The sequence below is a fragment of the Malania oleifera genome, chromosome 1, assembly GCF_029873635.1.
Source record: "Malania oleifera isolate guangnan ecotype guangnan chromosome 1, ASM2987363v1, whole genome shotgun sequence".
NCBI lineage: Eukaryota > Viridiplantae > Streptophyta > Magnoliopsida > Santalales > Ximeniaceae > Malania > Malania oleifera.
The window spans coordinates 96,485,119-96,494,748 of NC_080417.1; positions in this window are offsets into that span (position 1 = coordinate 96,485,119).

Below are 9,630 nucleotides of genomic sequence, written 5' to 3' on the forward strand. Positions count from 1 at the left end.
CGAAACTTGTCTTCATCGACGAGGCCCTCTTGTACCCTCGTCGACGAATCCCCGATGTTCGTCGATGAGGACCTGATAAATTCTCTTCGATCATTACATCCCAAAGTGCAACGTCGTCAATGAACGCGCTCCTTTTGTTACTGTTTCCATTTTTATCCCTCTTTATTATTTAAATACCCTTATTCTTCGGTTCGTTACACTTGTAGAGAAACTCCTTAGAATCAACATAGTGACTTCTGATCGTTGAATCGGGGAGTAACAGAGCGATAAATTTAAAGAGAAGGAGAGAGAACTGAGTTAGAGGGAGAAAGAAAAGAGAGAAAATGAATTCCTCTCGCAGAAACCCGATTTTATGCTATTTATAAACCTTTTGCCATGTGGCCTCACCGACGAGCCACGTCACCTCATTGACGAGTTCAAGAAGGAAGTTTGTCGACGAGCACCTAACCCTCATCGACGAGTTTCAAGCCTCGTAAACACCCCACTTTCTCAAGTATCTCAAATGGACCAATGTATCTAGGGCTCAGCTTACTCTTCTTTCCAAATCTCATAACTCCTCTCAGTGGAGCTGTAATGACCTGCTATTTAACTAGGGTTTTTTTTTTTTTTTTTATACTTTAACATTTATAATGCTCTGATACCAAATTGGATTAAACCCAACCAACAACCTAGGCAGCGAGAAGAAGAAATCAAATAACATAACTATATATAATTATATACAATACCAGAGTGCTAAAATGTTTCCCAAAATATACATATATGACTATTTTCCAAAAATACCCTCAACTGGCTAGGGCTATACAAAAATACTCTCAAAATACTCGCTCCACTGTCAGGGCAATATTGAGGCCCCTCTATCTGCGAGCCTGGTCTGCTCGCCTACCTGGATCACCTGAAAAATGTTAAAGTAATGGGATGAGCCAACGCTCAGTAAGACGAAATATGCTATTGCTAGTGTGTGGCAGATGAGTTCAATACTATGAAAATCCATTATTATATAATCATGTATCACTGAATCTGTAAATACAATACCAATAATATAAACCATCACCTTTTTCCTATTGCTTAACATTTCTGTACTTTAGGTTTCTACTCAAAATACTTCTAATAAATATATATATTTTCTGTCTCTGTAAATCTGTATAAACATAGTAATAACTGAAAACTTCTTTGTGGATAACTGTGTGTCATGATTTAACCCCTCATGACAGGGTTGTGCGGCCCGTAGGCAGGATCTACCCTAGCTAGCCAACCAGGAATAAATCACTATACTCCATCAGTCTGATCAATTCTCCTCAACCCATATCTGATGGGGAGCTTGTCCACTCATGGGCTCTATACGATCGACCTTTATACCACGTATTATCTGAATAGGTGGTTGCACTCTATATATTGTATGTAGCTATGGTACCATGCTCTGTAAACTGTAATGGTCCAATAAGGTCTGATACTATATAATACATTTCTGTATATAACTATTTGTTTTACCATGATTCTGTAATAACTGTATAAACCATGACACTGTGATAAACTATATCTATTTCAACTGTATTTTCTGAATAAACTATAAAACTTTATGCCATGGTACTGTACATTGTATCTTGTCAACTTTATAATCATGGTATTCTATAATTACTATAAAACATATCCATTGTCTGTATATTCTGTAAAACATAACTCAGGAAAATACTGTAAAATATATTTCTGTACTATATCTATATTCTCAAGCCACACAGTAATTTTAAAACATATTAATCATACTAGATAAACTATATAAATCTCTGCTGTGAATAATACTCTAGTAGAACATTTCTAATTTTATACTGAAATCATACCCAAATAACCTAACATAGCATATTTCTCTTACCTGACTATTAAAAGCCCTTATCGTATATTAGTACTACCCCCGCAGGGCTCTCCACTCAACACCCTGAAACAACATTCGTTAGAATAGAATATTAATATTTCTTTGCCTACATCATTTCCTACAACTGATAGAAGGCCAAAAATTGACCAAAAGGCCTTACCCTGATTCTGGGAAGAAATTCGACTTGATCCCACTAACGATCCGCCCTAGTAGACTTGAAGAGAACTCTACCAGGAGCGCCGTGGTGGCCTCAGATCGTCAATCTGAGGAACTACGGAGCCAGAATCGAATAGAGAAGAGGGAGAGGCCATATGAGAGAAGAGAGAGAGAAAGTTTGCGTTGAAATTCTATGTAAAAACTGAGTTTAAGCACTATTTATACTGCGGGATTTGTCGATGAGCCACGTCACTTCGTCGACGAGTCTTGTAGAAAGTTCGTCGAAAAACCTGCATCCTCATCAATGAATTTCAGACTTCTCAAAAATCCTCTCTCGGTATCTTCTCATTGACGAGACGGGACCTCGTCAACAAGATCCTAAAGAACCCTCGTCGACAAAACCCCTGTGTTCGTCAACAAGGCTTGGGAAATTTTCTTGGAATTATCACCTCCAAAATGCAATGTCGTCAATGATCGCGAAGCATTTGTCGACGAAGTTGGCTGCCTCCTTCTGTTACTGATTCCATTTCCCTCCCTCTTTATTATTTAAATACCATTATTATTCGGGTCGTTACAGGAGCTATCTTCAAAAATACCCGATCTCCCACATCAAACTCTAACTTCCGGCGGCGAGTATCAGCATAGCTTTTCTACCGACTCTGAGCTGCACTAATTCTATTTTTAATTAGTCGGACTTTATCGTATGCCTGCTGCACCAATTCTGGTCCCAACACTCGCCTCTCATCCATTTCATCTGAGTACAATGGAGAACGACACCTCTTGCCATATAATGCCTCGTATGGTGCCATACCAATGCTAGCCTGATAGCTATTATTATATACGAACTCAACTAGTGGAAGATACTAGGTCTAACTACCCCCAAAATTTAGCACACAAGCTCGCAGCATATCCTCAAGTATTTGGATTGTCCTCTCGGTCTGCCCATCAGTTTGATGATGAAAAGTTGTGCTGAATGCTAACTGTGACCCCATGGCCTCTTGAAAACTCTTCCAAAATTATGACACAAATCAGGGGTCACGATATGAGATTAGGATACCAACACTCCATAAGAGTGAACTATCTCCTAAATATACAATTCTTCTATCCTATCCATAGTATAACTGATTTTAATAGGTATAAAATGAGCGATCTTTGTCAACAGATCTACGACCACCCATATAGCAATTTGTCCCTGTCGCGCTGGCAGTAACCCTATCACAAAATTCATGGAGACGTGATCCCATTTCCATTCAAGGATGTAGAGTGGCTGCAATTACCTTCCGGGTCTATAGTGCTCAGCCTTTATCTACTAGCATGTCAAGCACTGCTTTACGAATTCAGCAATCTCCTTCTTCATACTGGTCCACTAGAAGGATTCCCGTAGATCCTGATACATTTTAGTACTACCTAAAGGCACGGTATATAGATATTTGTACACCTTTTCTAAAATAATCCTCCTGATCACAGCATCTATAGGAACACATAATCTAGTATGGAACCGCTAGGCTCCGTCATCTGATATGCTGAACTCCTCCTCCTGCCCGTCTTGCACTTTCTCTATCAACTTTGCTAACTCTGGATCAGTTCTCTAGGTAGCTTTAATCCTTTCTTGCAATGTAGGTTGTAACACCAGGTTGGCAATAAATGCCTAATGATCACCTTCTATTAGCACCCCACCTAACCTCTCCAAATCCATTTGAATAGGACACTGAACCTCCACTGCTGACACCACTGCTCCTGCCATTTTTCTGCTCAATGCATCAGCCACCATATTTTCTTTCCCTGGATGGTAGATGATAGTACAATCATAGTCCTTGATGAGCTCCAACCATCTTCTCTACCGCATATTCAAGTATTTTTGGAAGAAGAAATACTTTAAACTTTTATGATTAGTGAAAATCTTGCATTTCCCACCATAAAGATAATGCCTCTAGATTTTCAGAGCATACACCGCTGCTACTAATTTTATATCATGCACAGGGTAGCTCATTTCATATTCTTTAAACTGTCTAGATACATAGGTGATGACTCTTCCATGCTGCATTAACACACATCTAAGTCCCTTTAAAGATACATCACTGTATATCACAAATCCATCCTCCCTTAATGGAATAGCCAGTACCGGTGTTGAGACCAACCGTTGTTTTAACTCCTAGAAGCTCTGCTCACAATCATTGGTCCAATCAAACTTCACATTTTTCCTCATGAGTCATGTTAGTGGACCCGATAATCTGGAGAAACCATCTACGAAGCGTCGGTAATAGCCTACCAAACCCAGAAAACTCCTGACCTCCTAGATGTTTCCTGGCCTTACCCAACTCACCACTGCTTCTATTTTACTCGAGTCAACCGATATACCATCCTCAGAGATCACATGCCTGAGGAAAGTAACCTGCCTTAACCAAAATTCACATTTATTAAATTTTGTGTACAACTTTCTCTTTCTCAATATCTACAACACTAGCCTCAGATGATGCTCGTGCTCCTCAAAACTCCTTGAGTAGACTAGTATATCATCAATGAAAACCATAACAAGTTGGCCCAGGTACTGATGGAACACCCGATTCATTAAATCCATAAAAACTGTTGGTGCATTAGTCAACCCAAACGGCATCACCAAAAATTTGTAATGCCCATATCTGGTTCGAAATGTTGTTTTCGAAATGTCCTCTACTCCAACTTTTACTTGATGATAACCTAACCGCAGGTCAATTTTAGAGTAGACCTGGGTCCTCTGGAACTGATCAAATAAGTCATCAATCCTAGGAAGAGGATATTTATTCTTAATTCTTAACTATTAATTTTTTTATCTCCCTATAATCTATGCACAACCTCATGGTCCCATCTTTCTTTTTCACGAACATAACTGGGGCTCTCCATGGCGACACATTGGGCCTGATAAATCCTTTATCCAGCAACTCCTGCAACTAATCTTTCAATTCCTTCAATTCGGCTGGAGCCATACAGTATGGTGCTTTAGATACTGGTGCCAACCCTGGTAGTAAATCCATGGTAAATTCAATCTCTCGGTCTAGTGGTAAGTTAGGCAATTCTTCTGGAAAAACATCTGGAAATTCTTTGACTACGAAAATGTTAGTCTGTTTTAGTTCTTCTTTTGGTAATTCCTTTATGTAAGCAACATACCCCTAACAACTGCCCTGTAGTGGTCTCCTCACCTGAATAGCTGACACTAGCTGTGGCGAGGCACGCACATGTGAACCCACAAATCTGTAGTCTTGCTCATTCGGGGGTCTTAAAATCACTTCTTTTTTACGGCAATCTATGCTGGCGTGATTAGTTGCCAGCCAATCCATACCCAGCATTACATCAAACCCTTGTATATCTAGTACCACAAGATCAACTGGTAGTACTTTCTCCTTAATGCTTACTGGAAAGTTCCGAAGTACCTTCCTACGTCTCACCATATATCATGTCGGCGTGACTACAAACAACTCAACATCTAATAACTATGCTTCTACCCCAATTACTTTAACATATACCGCAGATACGAAGGAATAGGTGGTACCTATGTCAAATAAAATAACAACTTTATATGGTAAAACAGTAAGTATACATGTAACAACATCTCCAGCAGCCTCGGTGTCTCCCGGTGTCAAAGCATAAACCCTCACTGGTGTTGTGTTCCTCTGCTGGCCTTTACGTGGCGCCTGGTAACCACCCCGAAATGGTCTGGGAGTTGGTGCATAGTTCGATGGTCCTCGACAAGATCGAGCCATATGGCCAGGTCTCCCACATTGATAACAAACATTCTCACCCAACGACACTCCCCTGGATGTCTCCGACCACGCCTGCCGCAGGTGCGATAAGTCTGCCTACCCCGATACCCACTGTGTCTTGTCGTCTACCTCTAACCCTCACCAGCTCTCCTTTCTCTCCATGGACCTCAACTAGGCCTGGTCTGAAAACTCGAAGGCGTGGACCTCTTTCTCTAGCTTGGTACTTCCACATCTGCCTGCTTACTCTCCTTTGCTACCATGGCCCTATCTACTAACTCCAAGAAGTCCTGTATATTAAGAACTGCCACCTATTTATAAACGTCCCGCTTCAAATTCCTCTCAAACATCCTAGTCTTTTTAGCTTCATCTAGGACAATATAAGGGCAGAAGCAGGACAACTCGATGAATTTCTCCACATACTGCTGACTGTCATCGATCCTTGGGACAAGACTTGAAATTCATGTACTTTAGCCTCTTTGACTGAGCAAGATAGTATCTATCAAAGAATATGTCCTCGAATTGGGCCCAGGTCATCTACACTGGAATAGATCTCTTCTCCTCCAATAATCTAGTGGTCGTCCACCATCTCGCAACTGCTGGGTCAGCTGCTCCTAAAAATGTTGGTGGGTTCATCTTTATAAATTTTTATATCATGCATCCCAAAATTGTAGATGGACCTCCTATTCCCTGGAGCTCCGGGCAATCTCAGCCATAACCTGCTAAACCACACTGCGTAACACAGCATCTAAAGCCCCGCCTCCGTAACTAGAAGACCCAACTCCATCGTCGCCACTAGCATGAGCGCTACTACCCCCTGGGTCCATCCTGCAATATAACCAAATTATTCTTAGAATCTGAACCTTACAATACTATACTAACTAAAACACCCTTACCTCTTATCACTAATTTAAGATTTGGCCCTACCATATAAAAATAGAATTCAATGATAGTTTACCATGATTTTCCTGAAATCATCACCCCAGGAAAAACACATAAACCACCCCGAAACTCTACCTCCAGACCACAAAATAGAACTCTAAATTCTCATCATAATTCCCCAACATTAACTCTCTAATATCCTATTCCACTTTTCTTAAAATTTCATTCCTATATTCTGGTATTGTTTTCCACTGTACTCTAGAGTTTGCAGAACCTAGCAACCTAGGCTCTGATACCAAACTGTAACGACCTAAAAATTACACCATTTTTTTAAAATATAAATTACTCTGTTACCCCTGTAATACCTGTTATAACATCTGAAGCCCCAGATGAGCACTAAGGTATCCCTATACACAAATTGACACACCTATGCAGCGAAAAACATAAAGTCATACACCCATATTTACAATACCAGAACTCAGTGTTTCCAAACCATACATACATATTTAGACGTCACCCCAGTATCATCTACTCAAAAATACAATCCCCTGAATACACTTACCATTTAAATAGGACAGTACAAAAGATCTCTCTTGGATGAGATAATACTCAGTAAGAGGAAATATGCTATTACTAGTGTGTGGTGACTAAGTTTCGTAAATACTAAACTGACAATATCTGAAACTGTAAAAGCTAGCAAATTTATATAAAATATAATTTGCATCTATCATAGTTTAAAGTATAACTGTAATATATGAGTTTTCCACTTTTTCATACTTCTAGTGTCATACTATATCTACTGATGTTCTATAAATCTATTTACATATACATAGCTGAGGTGTTTTACCCTAGAAAACTATACGTCATGATTTAATCCCTCATGATAGGGTTGTGCAGCCCCATAGGCAGGACTTAATACTGGTTGGCCTACCAGTTAAGTCAAATATACTCTGCCAATCTTTAGTTCGGCCAAACTGCAACCTCTCCTAGGCTCGGAACTGGTAACTACCTCGTCAAATCGGCCACCTCAACCCACTCTTCTAGGGAGTCTGCAATCCCTTCAGGCACAGTTGACGAAAACCATCCACACACTATGTAAAATGTGTGGTTGCACTCTGATCTATACTAGCAACGGTACCGTGCTCTTCTAACTGAACATAATTTGATTCATCAGAGTCTGATACTATATATACTACTTCTATAAATATCCTATTGTTTTCATCATGATTCCAAAATAACCAGAACACTGTAAATATGATTTGAAAATACTATAATATCTTAGTAAAATAACTGTAATATTTGACTGAATAATTTGTAATGTTTGAGTGTTATGGTTTTGGAAAACATGGCATTCTGTAAATACTGTAAAATACTTGTCTGTATAATATTTATAAAATATGTCTGGTAAATATCTGTTTGTAAAATATATCTATCTATATATACACTGTAAACCATGATATTCTGAAAAACTATATAAATTATGTACTAAGCAAATACCTACTCAGATCACACAATTAATAATACTCATGTTTTGAAATCTGTAAAACTATATAATTTGTATCATGTACCTTAATAAAAAAATACAATAATTTACTGATAGTATTTCTGAATTTACTAGCATAGCATATTTCCCGTACCTAACTGGTTGGGAGGCTCGCCTCCGACTTTATCCTCACGCTCATGACGTACCATCACCAAAATCTTGAAATAATACGTATATACATATTTCCAATAAATCAACTATATTTCTCTAAACCTACATACTCGTAATTTTCTAAATTATAACTCACTTGGGCTCTTAGAAATATTCACTAGGGTCCCCAATCCATGTCTGCAGGGTCCCAAAAACACTCTAGCCCTAAAAATATAATACCCTAATTTATTTCACAGAACTCTAGTATATTCCCATATCACACAAAATCTAAACTCAAATAAGCCTAATAAAACTGAAAAATACTTAAATAATCTACTTACCCTGATTTTGAGATGGTGCCTAAGTTGCCCCAGTCAACAATCTATTCCAATAGACTTGTAGAGAAATTCCCCAAAATCAACGTGGCAGCTTCTCATCGACGAACCGGGGAGTAACGAAGTGAGAAATTTAGAGAGAAAGAGAGAGAACCAAGTTAGAGAGAGAAATAAAAAAGAGAAAATGAATTCCTCTCGCTGAAACCCAATTTTCTGCTATTTATAAACCTTTTTCCACGTGGCCTTGTCGACGAGCCACGTCACCTCGTCGACGAGTTCAAGAAGGAGGTTCGTCGATGAGCACCTAACCCTCGTTGACGAGTTTCAGGCCTTGAAAATGGCCCCTCAATAAACTCTCATTGACGAGACACGCATCCACATTGATGAGCCCAAGAAGGCTGTTCGTCGACGAGGCCCTGCTGCATCCCCATTTAAAATTCTTTTTCCCTCTCTTTTCTTTATTATTTTATTCCTATAATTATCTGGGTTACTACAGTTATCTCCTGAGATTGAAACCTACAGCCAGCTTCCTTATTCGCCACATCACTATACTTGCCCAACACATGTGTTCGACTGAAATATGAGCCATATCTCCAACAATCTCCACCTTGACGAATATTCACCACTTAGGAGAAATATGGAAGTGTAACTCGCTGCTCCACTTGGGCCAGTAGATTGAGACCACCTATTGTCTAGCACTTGGAGACGTAAACCAAGTCCAAGAGACACTTGAACTTTTCCATGGTAATAGGAAATCCACCTATTTGAACACCCAACTCCTTGAACAATCCTCTAAAAAACAATGCTACCTTGGCAGCCTCAGCAGCTGTCAAGTACTCAACCTCAGTTGTTGAAAGTGCAACCTAAGACTGTACCCTAGACTTCCAAAAAAATAGGCCCTCCCATAACATAGCCTATTGTAGACCTCCTGTCGTCCAAGTCCTATGTGTAGTATGCATTCACGAATCTCACAATTGACGGGTTGCTCTATTGCCCGCCAAAGCACCCCACTGCACAAGCGTA